A 25,048-nucleotide genomic window follows, 5' to 3' on the forward strand; every position below is an offset into this window, starting at 1 on the left:
GTCGCCCCATTGTTTTAAACCGTCCCAAACTTGCCTGAGGCATATCGCTGTATTACGTTTGCCACACGGAACTCTGAAAACAAAGACCAGTGTCTGTAGTAACAGAAGAACTCGAGTGATTCACATCGTGCTGCAAGTCTTCCCAGCTGACGCGACCTGATCAGTCTGCGTGTCCAGTGTCTTCAGAGAAATTGTATCGCGTAGCTGAACTTAGCGGGTGCGACCGTTATTTAGTGTCGTATTCATCTTGAAGGTGACGGAAAACAGACGAGCGTGATACTGGTGTCGGCTCATAGTCTACTCCAAATCCAGAGGACGGGCCAGTATCAACACTGTACAAGCCGTCACTCCTTGAGCCATTACGGAGAGGTTTAGAATTGAAACCAAGACTGAGGCAGGGGCTCTAAAGATCAGGAATTTCAGCAACTGTAGGCCACTGACTCTCCTCCTCTTGCCAGTCAAATACTGACGGTAAATTCTCCTTTTTACGACCAGGTTTTTTAACTAGCTGTCTCCGAGTCTAGATACATCACACACACGTGCTTGGTGATGTCAGGTAGGATGCGGGTAAAGTCAGAGCCGGTTCGAGAACATATTTACATACAAGCGACTTATCATTTGGAGCTCTCTCCTCCTACCCCCCCCTCCCCCCTCCCTTTCCCTTCTTACACTTTCGCTACTAATTGTGGTGCACACTGTATACAAATTTTGCGTCCCTCTCAGCTTGGCGCCCCAAGTGGTCGTTTGTGTCGGTTGGGCCTTAAACCGGCGCAATATACAAACTCAACGATGAAAATGCCTTTAAAATAGCTGGTTTATTGAAAAATAATAGTCACTGGCTCTTTCTGGACTCGTTTATTATTCATTATGCGTTTCGAGTTCTGACCCATCTTCAGATGATCTGGAGACAAATTGATAATAAAATTTTTTTCTTTCTTTCTTTCTTTTTTTTTCAGTCGTGGAAGATTAGACGAGTGTCTTAAGAGGCCATATGCTAAAACATTATTGAACATCGAAAACATATAAAACAAAATGCATACCATTCAGTACAAGGTGAATACACAACTCTGACAAGAATATCAATTTACGTCGAAAGAAACATAAAGTTTACTAGTACACACAGAAAATAACTGTATGACTGAACGGGTGTGCTGTTTACAGTCGAGAGATGTGGCTGGCAGAGTGTCCCACATATTACAGCTTGTTGATTCTAGGTGGTGTTAAATCCCGTGGCGCTGCCGTATGTGGTCGGCACGTTATCACAAGTGGTAATTTAAATACATATTGCGAAAATTACCTGACACTGTCAGAAGGAGAGCATTCGCTACGTCAGTGTAAAAAAGCTTCCAAATGGCAGTTCATACATATCCTGATTACTAGTTTCAGCAAATTTATGTTGCCATCTTCAGACCTACAAGTGTTACAACCATGTTACAAGGTTTATAATTATCGTACGTAATTTCGAAGAAAAGTTAACTCAGTATTTCTTACTATCGCATACGTTCATTATGAAGCCACTACGTATGGTACATTGGCATCTGGCCATTGAAGACATGGAGGTAAACTGTCACATTAAAAATATTACATAAAAGAAAGCACTACAAAAGTTTATGGTGACTGCGCAGTCATAGACTAAAATAATGTTATCTCACGGAAAAGACACTCCCATGCTATACTAAGTATACTAAAATAAAAGACTGTATCAGTAAGACACAAAAATGTTAAATACATCAGATGGAGCACATCGACTGTTGTCATATCCGTGTTTGTTGATAACCGGTTCCGCACTGCCGGAAAGTTGTCAAAGAGACTACATAATATTACAGGATACCACCAGATGGTAGAAGTCAGCTGTGTAATAACATGTTATAGAGGAACAACTTTAAGCTATATACAAAGTAGACCATTTTGTTTACATCTACAATAAGCTTGCAAAATTATTGCAGTAACTTTTTCCGATATATAGATCGAAAAATAATTAGTGAAAACAATTTTGTTATGTTTGAAAAGACGTACCAGCATCAAGGGATAATACAATTTGAAATTCAAATACAGTGATAGCTAAAAATATATATAGAAAGAGTGTTAAGATACATGACGTCATACAATTACAAAATCTTCGAGACAACAGAACAGTATGAGGAGTGTAATCGTCTATATTATAATATTGACGACATACACAGACGCTAGAGCTATGATTGTCAGTGTTCAACATCTTATGCCACATGCAAGATAGTAACATGTAGCAAAATAAATAAAAAAATTAAATTTATTGATTTTTTGAACAAACAAAATATGGATATGGAGCTTTAACTTTAGAGTTTTTGGAATGCTTTTAAGGACTGTAATGACTGGCTTTGAATGAGGACAAATTCAGTGCTGATTGAATTTTGCCTGCAATATAATGTACATTTCCTGTTAACAATATGTCGTTCTCGATTTATTCATAGTTCTCACATTAAACGTGGAATTAGTTCTTCTGCCATAATATTAATTCACTGGTCGCCGTAAATGTTCTTCTCTTTGTCGGCAGCGCGTATCTTCCTAAGGCGGCGACGGTTTCTTTAGCGAAGACGGTGGAACAAAGTAATACAGTGCCACGTCGATTGAAATAATTCTCATAGGACTGGAATATTTTTCTCTACTTTATTCAAGAGACAATAAGACTTTTCTTCCGTTCGTCGCACAGATCATTAATATTGACAATATGGCTGCCTTGCAGCACACTTAAAAAAAATCGCGTCCGTCACATAAGAGGTAACAAGCGAGAGTTTTTAGCTCCTTCTTGGAGAACGAAACAAAAGTGAATCAAATATGGACATTACAGAGATTATTTTCTACATTCCTCTCAATTTAATCTTAGGCGCAGAATGTAAAGTATTGTATCTCTCTGCGTCGTAATGCGTCATTACAAACAGTAACAGTTACACATTGTGAAAAGATTCTTAACAAATGTGTTACAGCCTATAACATAATTATAACGTAAGCTGTGGTAAAGCATGATATATTTCATAAAAGTCAAAAATGTGCGAATTTGTCTAACGCAATGAGTAAAAAGTTACTTATTACATTTATGAAACGGATTTAAAATTTGTCAATGTTGCTTACATAACAAGCAGGAAGTTCAAAGAACGGCCAATTACGTAACGAAGGTATTAACAAAACATTACGTGTGACATAAAAATGTAGAGAAATCCAATCTAAAAATAGGTTTACACGTTAAAAATACCACGTGCAGGGTATAAGGACTTCATAAGTGCCACACGGAGTGGCCGCGCGGTTTGAGGCGCCATGTCACGGATTGCGCGGCCTCTCCCGCCGGAGGTTCGAGTCCCCCCCTCGGGCATGGGTGTGTGTGTTGTTCTTACAAGGGGAGGCCGCCAATTGTGAAATTCAGATTCGATTTATATTGCGCATAATAAAAGCTCATGGCCAGAGGTGTAATGTGGCAAAGCACCAAGATGCACTTCTCAGCCGTTGTCGAGAAAATCGACAGTTAAAAGAAACCGTTGCCGTGAAATACTCTCTACGATTAATAATTTTCCACAGCGTCGTGGCGCAGCGGTACGCGCTCGGGTTCGTAATCCGAAGGTCACCGGATCGAATCTCGCGCCATGCAACGTTTTTTTATTATTAGTTTATTGTAATCAAATATAAAATGCATATGCAATTCATTAATAGTTTATATATATATATATATATATATATATATATATATATATATAACTATTAATGAATTGCTTATGCATGTTGGTGAAGGCGGATCGCTCTCCAATTGTACCGCCTCCATTTTTCCGTTTGTTTAACAGGGTGTACCAAAGCTCTCACGTCCGCACTGATTTTCGATGATGTTATAAGTTGCGCTAGGGACCGCATCTACCTTCTTTCGAAGTTAGCAGACAACTACGCTGTTATGCGGCGGCTCGTTTCGGCCCATTCAACATCTGTCCTTCAAGTGTAACGAGCGAGTAACGGAGTTTATATTTTGTGTTCGTGGGGTTTCTATTCTAATTCGAACGTTTGACTTACGCTATACGTATTCGTTTCGGAATATCGTTTCTACGTCTTCCGTTAACTATACGTGGTTAACACATATGACTGTGCTTAAACTGACATAAAATTTTGTTAGCGCAACGCAATCTGACTTTCAAAATTCCCTACTAAAGAATGGCCCTGACTAACATTAAACTATACCTTTCACAAATCACTTACCTCACAAAAATCTTCGCTGCTCAAGCTACTGCAATACAGCGAGTGCCACTACTGCCAGCTAAATAGAAGATTCAAACTACTGAAGGCACTAACTACTGATAGGGATAGTTAGCAAATGAAAGATATTGATAGAGAGCAAACAATGTATTTACCTTAATATCATCACAAGTCATAATATATATATCAGTTCATGACAAATTGCAAACCTCCGCCATCTCTCTCCCCACATCCACCACTGCTGGCGGCTCACCTCCAACTGCGCAACGCTACGCGCTGTTCACAGCCAGCTGCCGCTGCCCAACACTACAATGGCAGACAACAATGCAAACTAGCCACAGACTGCACACAGCACAGGCAGTGATTTTCATATTGAGCGCTACGTAACGTTGCCAATAAGAAAACATAAACAGCCTACTTACATAGCCCCCATGCTCCCCACAAAAAATTTTACAAAATTTTTTTTGGGCAGTGGCCAATAATGATTTGATAAAATTTTTCATAATTACAATAACAAAGAAATCAAATGCACACACTTATTGATATTATGTTGGTCAAAAGCTCAAATTTTCTCACAGTCCATAAAGACAGTCCTAATCGTACATAACAGGAGAATAGCAGTGTTTTTCTCAAAGTCTGAGCAGTAAAAGAAAATGCACACAGAAGTAGTGGATTTCCATGCAGTCTTGAAGAAGTAGTGTTGTCCTTCCAACGGAAAGACAGTGCTGACTCTTGACATGCTGACAGGTAATGGGCCACAATGGAGCAAACCCACAACAGAGTCATTCGACGTTTTGAAGAATATTGGTAGGTAGGTCATCACAGAGCGGACCCACTGTAGTCCTGGTAGAGATTACGATATTGGTGGGCCACCAGAGGTGCAGACCCACTGCAGTCCTTGTAGAAATAATGGTATTGATGGATCATCAAAGATGTAGACCCACTGTAGTCCATGAAGAGATGGCCAGCAGCCATCTGTTGTGACTGTGCAGGTGCACAATCACCATTGAAGAGTCTTGCGGATAATATAGCAAGTCCATAAACCACCACTTGTGCACTCACAAAGTTTTTGAAATTGTCCTTAGAACCAGCAATGCTGTTATCCAGTCCCTTGCTGAGTTATTAACACACATGCAAACACTAACAGTCCCTACTTCTCACATATTGTCCACATACTATGACCAACAGAAACGTGTGCAGTGAAATGTAACTAACAAGTTAATAATGTCATGAACTGGTGACAATTACAATTTTAGAACATAAGAATACAATTACAAAGGTACAAAATACATCATTAAAAACATAATAATACAGATAACATTTGTAGTACAGGCTTTACAAAAGAATAGAAATAAACATATACATCAGTGTTACAAAAATAGTGACATAAGTACATACATAAAATAATGAGAATAGTTTTCGAAACATTAATTTCACACATGAACATTGAAACAGAACAGAATTGTAAACAACTTTACAAAGAAAATAACATATTATTAATGCAACTTATATTTGAGGATAACAGTATTCCTCCTCATAGTGAATATAGCTTAGTATTAGAAGAGAAAAAAAAATTCTATGAAACAGTACACAGAGACAGGAAGAAAACAAATACTCAAGGGTACACAAACACATAGTGGGATAACACCAATAGGAAAGGACAGGGTTCGTTTTCAGTGTAACATTTGGTACTGCAGTCCAACCCAAAACTTCATATATCTTTCCTCCTATTTCATCCTCTGTTTCCACCAAAAAAAATTCTATCTCAGCATGCTTTCTGTATTTATATGTTCACATATTTCTTACCTCATTATTTATTTCCAAGAAAATCCTACCTAAACCTGTTGTCCCTAAACCCTACTTTTTTGGTTCATATTCTCTTTCAAAACACTTTTTTTTTCTTTTTTTTTTTTGGCCAAACCATTTTCTTACAGCTTCTCAATGCATTTCTTCCAATTCATCACAACTCGTTCTCTCATATAGCCTACCCCATCTTAAGCTAACTTAAATCTACTGAGCTCAGATATTAAACTAAGGGACGAGGCAATGCAGCAGCACAAAACAAATTATCACAAACAGCAATGACAAAAAAATGCCAATTTGCAAAGCAAGCAGCAGCAAATCTAAATTAACAGATAAAATGCAAAATTACAACTAATATGAGCCAATGTGCAGCAACATGAAAAATCAATGAGTAGTAAAATTGGCTTAGCAGAGTAACACAAATTAAAGTTCAGTAGCACTATGCCTGGCAAACAGCAGCAGCAAATATAAAAAATATAAAACTTATATCTATACATGACAAAGCTCAAGCAGAAAAGATATTGCAGTAAAAACAACAATGCAGATAAGGGAAATGTATATTCACATCTTAATGTCTATGTAATTAAAGTGGTGCACCACAACAACTGATTGTAAAAAGAAATATTACCATGTACTTGAAAAGAAAATTATAGATGCAGTTACTGGTATTAGTCCCTTCTTATTGTTCTTTCCTTTCCAAGTGCTCCTTTTTTAAAGAATGTGGATCATAAAATAATTATTTAATAGATCTGTTGACAGAAAGTGTTCACATTAGCAAATGCATTTCATTTTATAAAAGCAATGCTGCAACACAGCTGGAAACCAGATATCAAGTGAAATAAGCAACTACGAAAAGCAAAGTATAAAAATATCATTCAGTAGTCATGTGACATTTCATAAGTTAGTAGCTCTCAACTCTCGTAGAAAGACGCTTGTCGTAATCAGGTGTGCAGATGTACGAATATTTCCCATCAATTCATAAGCATTTCAGTAATTAGCACAAAGTGCGAGTAATCATATGTTTTCAAGTAACGAGGGTGTCGCATTAGCGATGAAAGGCACACCCTAATGGCTTGTTCTCCAGGTGTTTGACACGTCCCACGTCCCCTTTTTTTTTTTCTACCTGTGCCGCTGAAAAGGGCTCGCAATAATGGCTTTTTCTCCAGGCGTCTGACACAGCTGGGTGCCCGCGACGCATTACGTGCAGGTGGTCACTTAACTTTCGTACGGAAATATTTACGACAGGAGATTCTGCTACCGTTGCAGTCTCATTTAAAAATATTTCACAGGTCAAGAATTAGCGTTGCAAATCTGTAGAAACAAAATCCTATAAATATAAGTGTCCAAAAAAAATATTCGTCAGCATTGTGATACAGTCACACATTTCATAACTCTTAAAGTACGTTTCTTGGTTTCCAACATCCTTTTCATAAATCAGAGTCCCTAAACACTACTCATTATTCCTTACCTCATTATACATATACATATTCGTCGACACTTCTTCAATATTTCATCGTGAGAAATACGTAGCATAATAAACATTCCTCAAAAACATAATACACATCGTCGTCGTAATAATAACATCATAACACCTCAGTCAAATCTCAAAATCGTCGTAACTTCCTCCAATAATTAAAAAAAATTCTCTGCTCATGTCAAAAGTGTCATCTGCCTCAAACGTACTTTAAAAATCATAATCCCTTTACCAAATACATCATTCAAAGCTCTCATAGTATCACAATGGTTCCAAAAAAATATGAACAGTTTACAAAGTACAGACAAAATACAATTTCATAACTGTGAAGTAATCCAACTCTGTAAATGCGTAAACATCTGTCACTGATGTAGTAAAAAAAAAATGTTTGTTTCTCTGTCAAATAATCAGATAGCTGTGTAATTGTGTGTTAGAGAAATATGGTACCGAAGTGTAAAGTTGTATAAGCAAATACCATATTAGCTAGGGTTCCTTGTGCTTGCCAAACACATGGTACACAAAGTAGGCGTGTACCCCCCTGAGGATTAATGTAATTATACCCTCAGGTGTTACAGATTACAGCAATGGAATGAAATGTATCATGGAAAACTTTATTTGTAATTCAAAAATCTTTGAAAATAAGTGTTTTAAGTATAAAATTGATCACTCAAATACGTGTACTGTAGCGCTAAACTGTGCGTCTTGTAGCATAATCTCTGTGGAAGTGTCGTAGTTATCGTCCTCCGAAAGCTAAGTTCTGCAGAAGTCAATGTACTTACCTCATGATAAACAAAAGTGAAATGCTTTGCGTATAGATATCATAGTTATTATGGTTATTGGCGTGATGAAGAAAGTACTGTACAGTAACGTATTGTTGTGCCACAAAAAAAGGCTGTCTCATTGTTGCTATACCACAAAAGTTACTACTAAAACCTGTTTTACTTTCCAGAAGAATTCAGAAAAACTGTGCAGATATAAAACAGATACACCGCAAAAGCAACATTGTAAATTGTCACTCATTAGTAGCGTCGTGATAAAACCGTGTAGTTGTCACTTAAACTAACCACTGTGTCGTCTGGTATCTCACAGAAAGTACATTAAACCCAGAATGTATTTTCAAGTAAACCAAAATGTTGCATTAAAATCTCCTTAGCAGTACTGGTAAATGTTCTAAGTATGTGAGCCTTATAGTCGTTACGTAATCGTGCAACAAACAAGCAAGAATGTACACACACAATAACACTGTGACGTCTGTTTACTATAACAATGCAATCGTAATTCCTGTTTAAAAATGTTCCCTAGGTTCTAGACTGGATATTTAACTTCAAACATTGTTGCATGTTAACAGTTTCTTAAGTCTGACAAAGCATACTAGAAATGTGAAGTGAAAAGTTTGATGGCAAAGACAAAGTTAAAAAGCAGATTATCTTTCAATAAATGGTTTTACATGTGAAACCTGGTGTAAACCTTTACTCTTCATAGTACTCAGAGTTTGAACTTGAATGCAATTGTCAGGCGGTATACGTCGGTAAAGAATACTGGAGTTTTTCTCGAGGTTAGCGTCTATGTTATTTTTCTCTGAGCCACCTGGCGCACGCGGCTGCCTGCTGTGCGAGTCATTGTCTGTCTCTTTGTTGGCGCTCGTCGTTATTGGGATTAGGAGACCTAACTTCTACAAATTCGCCTTGCCGAGAGGGCCCTGCTCTGTTTGAATCCCGCCAGTTCTGATGCAATTGACGTCTGTCGTTATGATCATATCGTCTGTCGTCATTTCGGTAGAATCCGTAGTTTCCTCCTTGTCGGTCACGTGGTGGAGAATTTCTCCCTGAATCGTAACTCCGCGCTGAACTGTTGCGTCTGAAGTTATTCTGTCTCCCCTGGTAATAATTGTTTTGGTTACCATATTGTCTATTTCTATGGTTATCTCTGTCATATTCATTTCTACGGAAATGTGATCTTTCTCTGTAAATATTATTACTCTGCCAGAGGTTGTCATATGGGTGGTGTCTGTTTTGGTCACGATTTGCGTTGTAAGAATAGCCTTGTCGTGTCCAGTTATTGTTTCTGTCGTCACGGAATTGTGACGTATGTGACCTGTAATTGTTGTGCTCCTGTTTCCGCGTTCCCCGATTGTCAGTGTCAATTTCCAATTCTTGTAACAGTCCCTGAAAAGCCTCAATGTCGTCTTTGCAACGTCCTGCTAAAATAATATGTCGTAAATGTTCAGGTAATTTGATTAAGCAAATGCGGATGAGTTCTGAGGGGCTGTATGGGTTTGACAGGTACTGATTCTTGTGCAACATGTCTTCAAAATATTTCACAAGACTGGAGAATTCAGATTGTTCGAAATGTTTCATCATTATGATGCCATGTTTTACGCGGTCTTGTGTGGCTTGAGACCAATATGCTGAGAGGAAGGCATGGTAAAACTCTCCTTCACTGTGGCAATCGTGAATTACCGATCGCATTCTTACAGCTGGTTCATTCTTCAAGTAGCCACACATAAATTCTAATCTGTGTTCCAACGACCAGTTGGGAGGAAAACAATGAGAGAATTGATGGAGCCATGCTTGTGGATGAATGTCGTTGCCAGAATTCTTAAACGTTTTGAATTTACGTGTAGTAATGAACAGCTTATAGTCAAAATCGTCATGTCGGCGAGTCGCATGTCGGTCATTGTTACGTCGTGTCGGCGGTTCCATATCGAAATTCGGTGCACATTGCCAGTTTCTTTCATAACTTCCGAAATGCCCTGTGTTATTATTTTGCGTCTTTTCCGTATTTCTAAGTCCCTCTTCCCGTGTTGGAGCGCGAGTGTCCTCTGAAATACGTAATTCTTGTATTAACTGTGTCAGCTGATCTTGTACTTCCCGGATTTCTCTTTGGTGTTGCGTATTAATCTGATTCTGATTTTGTTTGAATTTCCTAATTTGTTCGCACTCTTCAGTGTCAGTGAAGGCTACAGGTCTTGTGTCATTCAGATCATCATCTACCTTTGTAGATAAGTTAGTGACCTGATCCGAAAGTTCGGCTACTTTCTCCGATAGTGAACACATTTCCTCAGTGTGTTTTTCTGAACCAAGTTTCAGAGTGTCCATTTGTGTTGAAATCGTATCTACTGTGTCTTTTAAGTTTTCTTGACTTTTTGCAAGTTGCATAACCGTATCGGTAGATGCAACTGAGTCAAATTTTGCTTGCAAGGTCTCATGATTTTCATGAACAATAATTTGCAGTTCTTTTATGGCTGCTTCGTGATTCTGTAATGCATTTTCATGACGCGAAAAAATAGGTTGGAAATGCTCACAAATTTGTGTTTGTACGTCATTACAGACTTTTTGACATTTCGATTCAATGTGATGTAACTCAGCAGTTAAATCCTCACGTGTTTGTTCAAGTGTTTGTTCCAATGAGTCTAACTTTTTAAGATTTTGTTCCACTGTGTCTAACTTTTTGAGATTTTGTTCCACTGTGTCTAACTGTTGCTGTGTTTGTCTCTGGTGTTGTTCCATTGTGTCTAACTTTTCAAGCTTTTGCTGTGTTTGTCTCTGATTTTGTTCCATTTGTTGCATTAATTGCAATAATAATGTATTAGTGTCTGGAATCTGTTTCTCTACGCTTTTCGGCAGTGCATTTGCACCGGCAACATTCACATTTTGACAAGCAGAAAATGTGTCTTGACTTATTTGAGAAAACGGTGATGACCCAAAACCTGAATCTACAGTATTTGCGAAATTGTGTCCTGTCATTTCGGATTCCTGAGGCGAGCTGTTGCCGACCGATCGATCGAAAATGCTTCCCTGTTCACTACCTGTTTCACTATCTACACCATTGTTTGCAGCCCGCTCCATTTCCCTATGCACGATTACCAAATTACTACTTTGAACATCAGTTAATTCATTACTCGGTGGCGCTAACACACTGCTTTCATTTTCACTGTCATTTCTCAGTTTACTTTGGAGCCTAGTGTTACGTTTTTCACACGCCGTTATTGTCACAGTATTTCACACGACAACACAGAAAAACACAATTTGAAGATCAAAAATAAGAGAACACATTGACATAGCACTGAAAATAATATCTAGTTAATTGCAAGCGCAGCTGCGAAATACTTAGTGCAAATCTACATGCATGCCACAACTGTTTTACTATACAACAATGAAAGACTGCAACTACAAAGGAAATTCTCTCTATAATTACGCGCTAGCAATAAACAAAAGCTACACTAAATACACAAACTACAAGAAAAATCAGAAGATTCCAGTGAGGTATCCTAGGCTAAGGGTCGACATATGAAACGTCCCCTTTGAACAATTATACATATGACTGTGCTTAAACTGACATAAAATTTTGTTAGCGCAACGCAATCTGACTTTCAAAATTCCCTACTAAAGAATGGCCCTGACTAACATTAAACTATACCTTTCACAAATCACTTACCTCACAAAAATCTTCGCTGCTCAAGCTACTGCAATACAGCGAGTGCCACTACTGCCAGCTAAATAGAAGATTCAAACTACTGAAGGCACTAACTACTGATAGGGATAGTTAGCAAATGAAAGATATTGATAGAGAGCAAACAATGTATTTACCTTAATATCATCACAAGTCATAATATATATATCAGTTCATGACAAATTGCAAACCTCCGCCATCTCTCTCCCCACATCCACCACTGCTGGCGGCTCACCTCCAACTGCGCAACGCTACGCGCTGTTCACAGCCAGCTGCCGCTGCCCAACACTACAATGGCAGACAACAATGCAAACTAGCCACAGACTGCACACAGCACAGGCAGTGATTTTCATATTGAGCGCTACGTAACGTTGCCAATAAGAAAACATAAACAGCCTACTTACAAACATTATGAAGACAATTAATAACATTTGTGAAATACAACTTTGTTTGGGGAAAACATAATGATGTTCGAAGTCGCCAGTTTTTGCACGACAAACTACTTTCAACAACTTATTATATGCATAATTGTTGCAACTGATTGCCGGGAATTTTATATATATATATGTATATATATATATATATATATATATGTGTGTGTGTGTGTGTGTGTGTGCATATACATACATACACATTTGAATTACAAAAAACAAATACTAAAAAAAAAAAAAGTTGCATGGCTCGAGATTCGATCCGGCGACCTTCGGATTACGAACCCGAGCGCTTACCGCTGCGCCACGACGCTGTAAAAAATTCTTACTCGTAGAGATTATTTCACAGCAACGGTTTATTTTTAACTGTCGATTTTCTCGACAACGGCTGAGAAGTGCATCTTCGTGCTTTGCCACATTACACCTCTGGCCATGAGCTTTTATTATGCGCAGTATGAATTGAATCTGAATTTCACAATTGGCGGCCTACCTTTGTTAGTATAAGTTAGTTTAAGTAGTGTGTAAGTCTAGGGACCGATGACCTCAGCAGTTTGGTCCCTTAAGAATTCACACAAATTTGAACATTTGTACTCGATAAGTAAACCAAGATCTCGGTCATAGATCGATGAAAGCAATGGTAAGATATAGGTCACTAATATGAATAATAAGACATGCTTATTGACCAGCTGCAGGAACAGGAAATCAAGTTAAAAATGGTTCAAATGGCTCTAAGCACTATGGGACTTAACATCTGAGGTCATCAGTCCCCTAGACTTAGAACTACTTAAACCTAACTAACCTAAGGACATCACACACATCCATACCCGAGGCAGGATTCGAACCTGCGACCGTAGCGGCCGAGGAAATCAAGTACTCGTAGTTTCGACAAGATGGCGCTACTACAGACACGGCTAAAAACATTATGCATACACACGCTTTCAGCTTTAAAACTGAAATAACGGTGTGAGTGAGAAGCATATCAAAATCAGACGTGCAGGAAGTGTTTTACAATCAGATTAAGAGGATTCAGAGGTTTATAGCCGCCTGTGGACATCTATTCCAACATACTCTGGTTGTAACTGGACAGCAACTTTCCTAACAGCCTGCTTTAGTTATGTAATATCTGTGGCGGAAGTGAAGCATCTCGGTACCCATTGTTCACCTTCCTGATTATGCCGAATCATAACTGCAAACCTTTAGTTATTTCGAAAGATTTGGATTTGTGGTATCTGCCATGTTGAAAAACGAGGGTATCTCTACTGTCTCGGTCAATGGACTAGAAAGGTTGTTATTAGCAACTCAAACTTAGTGTCGTTAATTGATGGCTGCATACGATTTGATCATAAACAGGTGGTCAGGACCAAGAGCCCATTTGCGAACTCGCGTAATCAAGGAGCTTTTTATCGGTTCCTGGGTTAGTGGCCCGCTTTGAGCCATCGTCCACTAGTTTAGACTCAAAAGGAGAAACGGAGAGGAGAGATTTTACTGGAACGGTTCATAGCCGGTCATTCACGAAAAGGAGCCATATTATCAAGACGCATGTCCTGTAAGGTATGCAGAAGTCACGGCCCCATACGAACGTCTCTACCAAATGCACGTCACGGTGTACATTGAGAGGATTGGCGCAGGAATGCCGCATTTGGTCTCCCAACGCACTATAGAGCTTTACGTCTGTAGCGCTGCTTATTCAGCTGCTATGTTTAGTACGACAGTACTATTCCATTTGCGATATTTTTTTTTATAAGAGCGACTGTGGATTCAATTATGAGGGGAATTCAGTAACTAATGAAGCACACTTCTTTCTGAAATCAGGTTGCTTTTATTCAGGATTCCAATACACCATATTATTTCCCATTCTTTTGGCAACAAAATCCTATTTTTCAACATAACCTCTGTTCAGTGTGACTGACTTACCATATTACTGTAAGGGCCTGTATGCTCACATTGTACCACTCAACTGGTCGACGGTGGATACAACGTCCTACTGCATCAATAACCTTTTCATCATCCTCATACTGATTCCCACGAAGAGCATATTTTATTGAGCCAAACAGATGGAAGTCGGAAGTTGTGAGACCAGGGCTGTAGGTCGGATGAGACAGAACAGTCCAATGAACTTTTGTGAGCTCCTCTATGGTACGCAGACTTACGTGGAGCCTTGCTTTGTCATGGAGAAAGAGAACTTCGTTTGCATATTTTATGGTGAAGAACACACTGAAGTCGTTTCTTCAATTTCCTGAGGGTAACACAACACACTTCAGAGTTGATCGTTGCATCATGAGGGAGGACATCAAACAAAATAATCCCTTCAGAGTGTCAGAGGGCCGTCGCTATGAGTTTACTGGCTGAGGGAGCGGCTTTGAACATTTTCTTCGGAGGAAAAGTTGTGTGGCCCCACACCATAAATTGCATTTTTTCCCCGTTCGAAGTCACGAAGCCGGCCGTGGTAGCCGAGCGGTTCTAAGCGCTACAGTCTGGAACCGCGCGACCGCTACGGTCGCAGGTTCGAATCCTGCCTCGGGCATGGATGTGTGTGCTGTCCTTAGGTTAGTTAGGTTTAAGTACTTCTAAGTTCTCGGGGACTGATGACCTTAGAAGTTAGGTCCCATAGATCTCAGAGCCATTTGAACCATTTGAAGTCACGAACCCAACTTTTATCGTCTCTGACGATGCTCGACAGAAAATGTGTACTGACGCTTTGAATACCATTGAAAATTATTCTAATGTCTTTAAAATAGTGATAACATGTGTGAAATCTTGATTTTTCACTTATAATCCAGAAACTAAGCGCCATTCCAAGCAGTGGAAGGGTCCAACTTCACCGAGAGCGAAAAAAGCTGGAATGAGAAAATGAAGTTTCAAAGCAATGATGATTGCTTTTCGTTATTCATGTAATTGTGTATCTTTACCCGCCAGGTTACCCGAGAGCGCTAATGCGCTGCTTCCTGGACTCGGGTAGGCGCGCCTGCCCGGGATCGAATCCGCGCGGCGGATTGACGACGAGGGCCGGTGTTTCGGCCAGCCTGGATGTGCATTTTAGGCGGTTTTCCATACCCCGCTAGGTAAATACCGGGCTTGTCCCCATGTCCAGCCTCAGTTACACAACTCGCAGACATTTGAAAAACGTTGGCACTATTTCATGGCTTACACTAGATGTAGACAGTTGGGGTACTCTAATTCCGTCCCTGGGGGAGGCGTGGGGGAAGGGGATGGGATGGTGACAGAAGAGCATCCGGCCATCCCCCGACACTAACATCGCCAAATCCATACTAACACAGCCGACCCCGCGTTGAAGTGGAACAAACGCTCAAAGAAAATGATTATGATGATGTAATTGTGTATCTCCATTGGGTGCCTGAAGGTCAGAGTATTAATCAACATTACTACCTTGACGTTCTCGCTCAACTCCACGAGAAAATAAGAATACCCAGATTGTGGAAGGACAAGTCATGGATTCTGCACCAAGACACCGCATCGGCTCATACCACATTGTTAAGAGGTTTCTAGAGAAGTACAGAATCCCAGTGTTAGACCATCCACCTTATTCACCTGACCTAGCACCCTGTGACTTTTATGTACTCCTCAACGTCAAGTCTACGTTAAAGGAACAAGATTTCAGTCCGCTGAAGCAATGAAAGTAAAGGTGGCACGCGTCATCAAGGTGCTCACTGAGGAAGATTTCCAGCACTGTTTTCATCAATGGAAAATTCGCATGGAGCGTTATACGGATAGAGCAAGGGAGTATACTGATGGTCAAAATAACTAAAAATTTGTTTATTCAAATAATTTTTTACAGTAATAGTCCCGTTATTATAAAACCACATTTCATATAAAAATTTTTGATTAAATTTTGACGCCGGCCGGGTGGCCGAGCGGTTCTAGGCGCTACAGTCTGGAACCGCGTGACCGCTTCGGTCGCAGGTTCGAATCCTGCCTCGGGCATTGATGTGTGTGATATCCTTGGGATGGTTAGGTTTAAGTAGTTCTAAGTTCTAGGGGACTGATGACCTTAGAAGTTAAGTCCCATAGTGCTCAGAGCCATTTGAAACATTTGATTAAATTTTGAATACGGCGCTCCCTTTAATGCTTACATTTTCAGCACTCTCATAAAATGGAATTTTGTGTCCTATTTTGGTTCTTATTGTCAGCTCAAGTACGGAATATATGCAGTTTTGTGCAATAATTTGTACTCCGTTTTGAAAAGTTAACTGTTTAACTGAAATCTATATTTGAAAGAATCGCTTGAAGGGTGGAAATGGGAAACGTTGTAACAGCTAATTTTTCAAAAAACGCGTTTTCATTGCTGTTGTGTTCACAATGCTCTTTTGCAATTTCCTGGGCTTGATACAGTTGTCAAATCATGGAGAAAGTATTTCAAACATGTTTTAGAAGATGGCGCTTGGTCTTTCTTCTGGAATTCCAAAACTTAAATAATATAGGAATAGTGTTTATTGACTGCGGCGGTACTAGTTAAAACTTACTGCTGTGTTTGTACATTTCTATTAACACAAATAAAACGCAATGCTTCGCAATAAAATCTTTCTTAATGGTACTTAGACCAATTGGTTTCTTAGTAGACACTTGGAACGTCCTTAATTTTGGATTGGTAGCTGTATAATTCTGTAGTTCAAATGGTTCAAATGGCTCTGAGCACTATGGGACTCAACTGCTGAGGTCATTAGTCCCCTAGAACTTAGAACTAGTTAAACCTAACTAACCTAAGGACATCACAAACATCCATACCCGAGGTAGGATTCGAACCTGCGACCGTAGCGGTCTTGCGGTTCCAGACTGCAGCGCCTTTAACTGCACGGCCACTTCGGCCGGCTAAATTCTGTAGTTTCAGAATATCTACTCAATCAATTACGTACATGCAGAGATGCATTCTTTTTTCTTTCCCCTGACAAACGTGAGATCCTCGTTTAGTTTTAGATACAACGACGCTAGTAGAGACGGAGCATGTGTCAGATTCAGTAAGGATGGGTACGGGGATCAGCTGTATCTTCTCCAAAGGAACGATCCTGTCATTCGCCTCAGCCGATTTAGACGGACTACATAAATCTGTACTTGGATGGCCGGCTGATGATTTGAACCCCCACACTTTTCGAATGCGAGGATATTGCTATAATTGCTGTGCCACCTCACTCAATAAACACAACCTTGAGTTGTGACAAGAACAATTAAATAAGTCATTCAGTAAGACAGCTGCAAAGAGCAGAAATGTACACATATCGGAAGCAACTGATAAGACATAGAGTGTACATTTATTTGGATCTTCGTTACTTTGGTTATCTCATTAATTACCAATAACACTTATGAATTCACTCCTTGCAAGAATACTACAAAAATTAGATTGTGGTTAAAAATAAGGAACATTATACTACGTTAACTGCGTGCTGCATGTTGACATGTAAAGTTTTTTTTTTGCCGGAAACGTTGTGTCGTAACGATTTTTTGTGTACTTTCGAACTTCCCACTTGTTCCCTGTGTAGCCGTTGCAGAATATATGTCGCTGTCAAGAGGGACCGTATTATAAAGCAGTTCAGACCGCCTGGCATAACACAGCATCGTTCATCAGCACAACGGCACCGACATCCTGCGCGGCAGCGTCAGATACCGACCAGATTAGTCAGGTATTCAGGGGAACAGGAAGAGCGCGTCGAGAACGGGATGTTCACGTTTGTACTGTGCACAGCCAACGCGGTAACAAAATTTAATGTGGCTACCGCTCTGTCGAGTGGCTATGTTTCATTTCATTATGTCATCCTGGCCACTCACGTCATGCCTATGTTACCAAGCAGGAACTGTAAGCAGTAAAAATCAGGCGAACGGGCAACGAAAAAAAAAAAAAAATATTTTGTTCTCAATTTTAGATATTCCAAGCAACATGACGAGACATTATGGAAAATATCATTTGTTACGACGTTCGCTTTTCTCTACACAGCATTATTCATCGTAAATTATGCTACGTTCATTCGCGGCGGGGTCAGGGATTTTCTCCGCCTCGTGATGACTGGGTGTTGTGTGATGTCCTTAGATTAGTTAGGTTTAAGTAGTTCTAAGTTCTAGGGGACTGATGACCATAGATGTTAAGTCCCATAGTGCTCAGAGCCATTTGAACCATTTGAATTATGCTACGTTCCATGACAGCAAATTCAGCGTCGCACTTCCAGTTGGACACAGAAAGGGTATGTTTCCGAGGTATGTTTAGCCGATCAAAGAATAATTTTTTTTTCGTAGTGAAAAACTTGCGTACAACGATTATTTCACACGAACGCATTGCTTTACAAAGTACATAGCGCTTCAGGGTAAGAAAAAGAAGGTTGGAGTATATCGTCTCATCGACATCGATTTCATTAGAGGGGGAGAGCAATTTTCGATCGGACAGAAATGAGGAATGAAGCAATGACGAATTTGTTAAAGAATACACCCCGCATTCACCAAAACCATTTAGAAGAATTGCCGACGGTAGTACCAGGCATGAAGTTTGTAAATGATCCTTCCAATTTATATTTATTATAGTTTTCCTAAATGGTATCAAGGAATACAGAATGCTCTCTTTAAGAAAGTTACCTTTGCTTCCTTCCTCATTTCTGTCCGATCATAAATTGTGCTCCATCGTACTGACTGTGTAGTTTTTCTTCGTAAAGTATCATATCTCAATCTCCATTGAGCGTAATATATTAATTTAACCAACAATATTTTTTTATTCTCGTATAAGATGATTTTTGACAACACTGTTCAATAATTAAAAGAGAAAAACTTTCCGCTAAAGCAATATTTTGAGGTTCAGAAAATAAAGCTACATAGCGGCAAATCAGAGAAATACAATGTATGGGAAATATTTCAAGACCCGCTCTTTCATTGCCATCATAATTTCTGACATACAAGGAGGGGCTTTTTTGCTGGCACACTTAAGGACTGAGCTATCTGCTCATGACTCTCTCATGACTCTCTCTTACAGCTTCAGTTCCACTAGTTCGCCTCTCCAGTTTCTAAACTCCAAAGAAGCTTTTCTGTATCTCTTGTTGGACTAACACGCCTTGACGAATTACGCAGAGCAATGGCTTAGCGACAGCCTAGATGACGTTTCCAGAACGAATCCTTCAATTCGCTGTAGAGAACGCGTTGTTTTTGAAACGTTCGAATTTGGCAACTAACATAAATTACAGTTCCTTTGATTCCTGTACGCTATTCGACTAAGTCTGTAGCTATCCCGGTTGCTTTCTTTCATCCGCGCAGTACAAATTACTGTCCTAGTGTCAAACAAGCATTTGTCGGTTGTGTTCAGAACGCAAGTAGATTCCAGAGCATCTGGTTTACATGCCTATTGTCTATGTTACTGTCTTGGATATAAAATGTAGGCTGGCAATGGCAAGGAAAGCGTTTCTGAAGAAGAGAAATTTGTTAACATCGGGTATAGATTTAAGTGCGAGGAAGTCGTTTCTGAAAGTATTTGTATGGAGTGTAGTCATGTATGGAAGTGAAACATGGACGATAAATAGTTTGGACAAGAAGAGAATAGAAGCTTTCGAAATGTGGTGCTACAGAAGAATGCTGAAGATTATATGGGTAGATCACATAACTAATGTGGAGGTATTAAATAGAAATGGGGAGAAGAGGAGTTTGTGGCACAACTTGACTAGAAGAAGGGATCGGTTGGTAGGACATGTTCTGATGCATCAAGGGATCACCAATTTAGTATTGGAGGGCAGCGCGGAGGGTAAAAACCGTAGAGGGAGACCAAGAGATGAATACACTAAGCAGATTCAGAAGGATGTAGGGTGCAGTAGGTACTGGGAGATGAAGCAGCTTGCACAGGATAGAGTAGCATGGAGAGCTGCATCAAACCAGTCTCAGGACTCAAGACCACAACAACAACAACAACTGTCTTGTGGCAACAACATACTCCATTTTCACGCCATTTTCGAGTTGATTTGTCTTTTTTGTGATTTTGTTTAATGAGAACGGTATAAAAGACAACTAAAGTTACATATGTTCAGGTCTGTAAACATAACATTTTCTATGGAGTTGTAAAACTGACCCAACTGCATCTTTCTTTCCTTTGCCAGTGCGGCTGTTTGGATTGGTGTTTCTTGTGCATGTCGCAACATAACTATTTCAAATGTAATTGCAGCAACAGACTCACTGCTTCCCTTATTATCTATTTTTTTACTGCTAGCACACAAAAAGAGAAACGTCTGCGGCGCATCGGTTGAAGTGGCGTCTGAACTTTCAACTTTGTTAAAAATATCATTCATGACAGATTAGTACACGCGAGAAGTGTCTAAAACTGAGGTTCTCCGTCACCTACTAGAATCACAATAGCTCACAAGTGCCTCAACTCTCCTTAATCTACTGGAGCGTTATTCGCTCCATACCGATGAGCTAAGTGTTGCAAGCGTGCTTCCTCGCACGTATTTCTCACAACCACTGGCCTACTCTACGAGCCCACTTCAGCCACGTTTTCTGCGGGGAAGACAGTCTGGCAGCTTCGTTCTATCAGAGCACTATGCTTTTTTACTGACTTACAGGGTTCAGCCACATCAAGACGGGGGATGAGTCACCTGCCTACTGTGATACTGCAAGCTTAATGTAACTCACGGGACGGCCGCTGTGACCGAGCGGTTCTAGGCGCTTCAGTCCGGAACCGCGCGACTGCTACGGCCGCAGGTTCGAATCCTGCCTCGGGCATGGATGTGTGTGATGTCCTTAGGTTAGTTAGGTTTCAGTAGTTCTAAGTTCTAGGGGACTGATGACCTCAGATGTTAAGTCCCATAGTGCTCAGAGCCATTTTTTGTAACTGGCATCTGTGTGATCCGTTTGTAAGATTTTCAGACAGTTTTTAGCATTAACTTCGTGAGACGGTTGCTAAGTTTTTTTTCGAGTAATGCCCAAATGTTTATTAAGATTTCTATTCATGTGCAGTAAGTGAAGTTTTCAAGATTTTTAATATGACGACCTTTTATAATACCAGTTCATTAAGAAGTGAGCATTCAGCGACATTTTTTTTTTTTAATTGTACTTAAATATGTATTTCATTTGCACGATCGTGTTCTGATTTCATATAAGTCTCGCAGTCTAAATGCTTGTAACGTTGCGCGTATTCAGGCGAGCTGATTGGCCACCCAGTATTGATACAAGGTAAGATGAATTTGTTGTACGGCTGAGCACTAACGCGCCCAGGTCTCGGGGCGCGCCGTAACAGTCCCGGCTTACAGCTAGGTGATCGGTGCGAGCGAGTCCAGGTAACAAGACTAGCAGAGTCGCCGGAAATAGGGAGAATCCAAGTACAGTAAAAACTCGATTAACCGTCACTCTTTAAACCGTCAGTTTCTGTTAACCGTCACTGCTGCAACAGCATAATAATACTGTAATAACAGAATGCTCTAAGGTGCAGTGACGCGTTCGCTTTGTTTATTTACTCTATTTTAGTGGGAAGTGAATGTACCCGCCCGCCGTAGAATGGTACATAAAATATGACCTTCAGTTGACGTGTTAACACATCTCTCCCTTTTCTTGTCTTTGTCTCACTTGTGAGTCAACAATCACCACTGGATCGGTTTCCAGTTGTGGCGAGAAGACTGTGATTGTCGCAGTGTGTCTAGTGGGCTGTGCCGTGTTACGTGTTTTCCACATGAATAAGCTTTATTGACTAATATTTTACACTACCGTATTTGTGCAAGTGTGTGTGATACAGTGACTTGATAAAATGTCTGAAAAACGTAAACGTGTTGTTTTAGGACTTAATCAAAAACTTGAAATTATAAAACGCTTAAGAAAGGGCGAAACTGCGACAAGTGTAGCGCTGACTATTTCCAAGCTAGATAAACTATTTCGCCGGCCGCGGTGGTCTAGCGGTTCTAGGCGCGCAGTCCGGAACCGCGCGACTGCTACGGTCGCAGGTTCGAATCCTGCCTCGGGCATGGATGTGTGTGATGTCCTTAGGTTAGTTAGGTTTAAGTAGTTCTAAGTTCTAGGGGACTGATGACCACAGCAGTTGAGTCCCATAGTGCTCAGAGCCATTTGAACCATTTTTTTTTGATAAACTATTTCACCTGTAAGTTTATAGTACAGTACTGTATATTACGTATTTTGCAACTTTTGTAGCTACTGTACGGATGTTTTTATCATGTAATAAATAGTTTTATTTGCTATTACAATCGTGTTTAATTTGTTTTCGCTCCGAAATATTATTATATTACTGTGAGAGTGATATGTGTCTATACATAAAATAATTGATTCAGGTTATGTTTTGGAGGAATACAGTGTTTCTGTTATCCGTCTATTCGCTCAACCGTCACGACCACAGTCCCGAGCCGGCCGAAGTGGCCGTGCGGTTAAAGGCGCTGCAGTCTGGAACCGCAAGACCGCTACGGTCGCAGGTTCGGATCCTGCCTCGGGCATGGATGTTTGTGATGTCCTTAGGTTAGTTAGGTTTAACTAGTTCTAAGTTCTAGGGGACTAATGACCTCAGCAGTTGAGTCCCATAGTGCTCAGAGTCATTTGAACCACAGTCCCGAATATGACGGTTAATCGAGTTTCCACTGTACAGGTAATTTTGAAGGCCGTCGCTCGGAAGGCCTTTGTACAGGAGACAATGCTCCAAGACATGACGGAGTGTCAGACAAGCTGAAAGATGGCGTCTTACAGATCTTTGAGAGTCTATAATAATTTACAGCCAAATATTAGTGCAAATCTGAATACATCGACGACCCCAGATAAATGAGATGCATCCACTGACACAACTAAGAAAAACTAAACTCCTCTCGAACAGGCCTTTGAAGGCCCAACGGTACCGACCGGCCCCCGTGTCATCCGTCACTGGAAGCGGAAATGAAGGGGCACGTGGTCAGCACACCGCTCTCCCGGCCGCATGTCTGTTTCCGAGACCGGAGCCGCTACTTCTCAATCAAATAGCTCCTCAGTTTGCCTCACAAGGGCTGAGTAGACCCCGCTTGCCAACAGCGCCAGGCATACCGGATGGTCACCCTTCCAAGTGCTAGCCGAGCCCGACAGTGTTTAACTTCGGTGATCTGACGGGAACCGGTGTTACCACTGCGGCAAGGCCGTTGGCCTCCACTAACACAACAGTATTTCAATATATTTAAAAGTAAAGATGCTAATATTTCACCGTGAATAAACATTTACACAATGAACCTCGGAATCAACAACTTTTAACCGCTTCATCCGATTTCAACAAACGACATCTCAGATGGCCGCACTACAGCACTGCACTGTAGCTATCAAGCATGAAGGCTATGTGTCTGTATCTATTTTATTTCTTAACTCATTACGTTTGTTTATATCTTTTCATTATTAAACTATTGGTCAGAACATCGTATCCTGCACAATCATACAGCATGAATATCTCACATTTTGCCATATTGTGCATTTATTTAATGAATAGTTTTTACTATTTTGCCAGTAAATTTATTTCAACATTAATTACAAACGATATTACGAGGTTTGTCCAGAAAGTAAGTTCCGATCGGTCGCGAAATGGAAACCACAGTGAAAACCAGGAACATTTTATTTCCAACAGTTAGGTAAACCTTCCACCTACTTCTCTACATAGTTGCTGCTCCAGCTTCGAGTTTTGTCGTAGTGTTGTATCAGATTTCCAATATCCTCATCATAGAAGGCAGCCGCCTGTTCTTTCGGCCAGTTATCTGCACTGGTCTGCAGCTCGTTGCTGTGGAAAAATTTTGTCTTCATAGCCAACGGTTCTTGTGAGCAGAGATGAGACTCAGGGGGCGGGCCAGTTACGGACTGTATTGTGGGTGATCAAACACTTCTCATCGGAAACAATGCAGGAGCGTCTTCATTGCCCCTGCAGTGTGCGACCGAGAATTGGCATGAAGAAGGTACTGCTCGACAGTTGTGTTGTGTGGGCTGCATGACACAGGTGAAATCTCTAACCAGGCCCTCATACTCGGCTATGCATCTTTACGTGCTCACTGGTCACTCAAAACTGGAGACAGCGACGCGACACGATGGACGGTCATACTAGAGACACTGCCCAACACATATGTGCAAAGCTTTACTAGATTTTCACAGTGGTTTCCATTTTGCGACCGATCGGAACTTACTTTCTGGATAACCCTCGTACAAATGGTTCAAATGGCTCTGAGCACTATGGGACTGACCTGCTGAGGTCATTAGTCCCCTAGAACTTAGAACTAGTTAAACCTAACTAACCTAAGGACATCACACACGTCCATGCCCGAGGCAGGATTCGAACCTGCGACCGTAGCGGTCTCGCGGTTCCAGACTGCAGCGCCAGAACCGCGCGGCCACTTCGGCCGGCTACCCTCGTACAAAAGCATGGTAATTTAAGAAGTGGTCAGTCACAAGGGTTAGCTGACACCACCTTTCTAAAAGAGAACCAGAAGTGCTTCTGACAAGCAGGCGTAAATAATTGCTTAAACCTTGATTTGTATTTATTGGGAACGCTCTGACTGTGGCCGAATGCTTATAACAGTTATTTATTTATATATTGTTTTAATATATTAATTTAGTCTCGAAAGTGGTCAAGATGAGTCAAATCATGCCTGTAGCACGTAAAAACGTTGTATTTTTGTAGGGAATGGCCTTCAGCCAATGGGAAAGTAGACAGTCGCGGAACACTAGAGAAGTCAAGTGAAAACTCGCACTTTTCGAGTGAAGAGCTCAAAGG

General features: G+C 40.5%; 1 protein-coding gene and 1 pseudogene across 1 annotated transcript in view; one reads left to right on the forward strand and one right to left on the reverse strand.

The window, feature by feature from the left end:
• The window catches only part of LOC126456727 (uncharacterized), a 139,932-nt gene that overhangs the window by 33,509 nt on the left and 81,375 nt on the right, over positions 1-25,048 (forward strand). The gene's annotated exons all lie outside the window — the stretch shown is intronic.
• Positions 23,329-23,446, reverse strand: LOC126459398 (5S ribosomal RNA; annotated as a pseudogene).

This window comes from Schistocerca serialis, chromosome 2, assembly GCF_023864345.2.
Source record: "Schistocerca serialis cubense isolate TAMUIC-IGC-003099 chromosome 2, iqSchSeri2.2, whole genome shotgun sequence".
In the NCBI taxonomy this organism is placed as follows: domain Eukaryota; kingdom Metazoa; phylum Arthropoda; class Insecta; order Orthoptera; family Acrididae; genus Schistocerca; species Schistocerca serialis.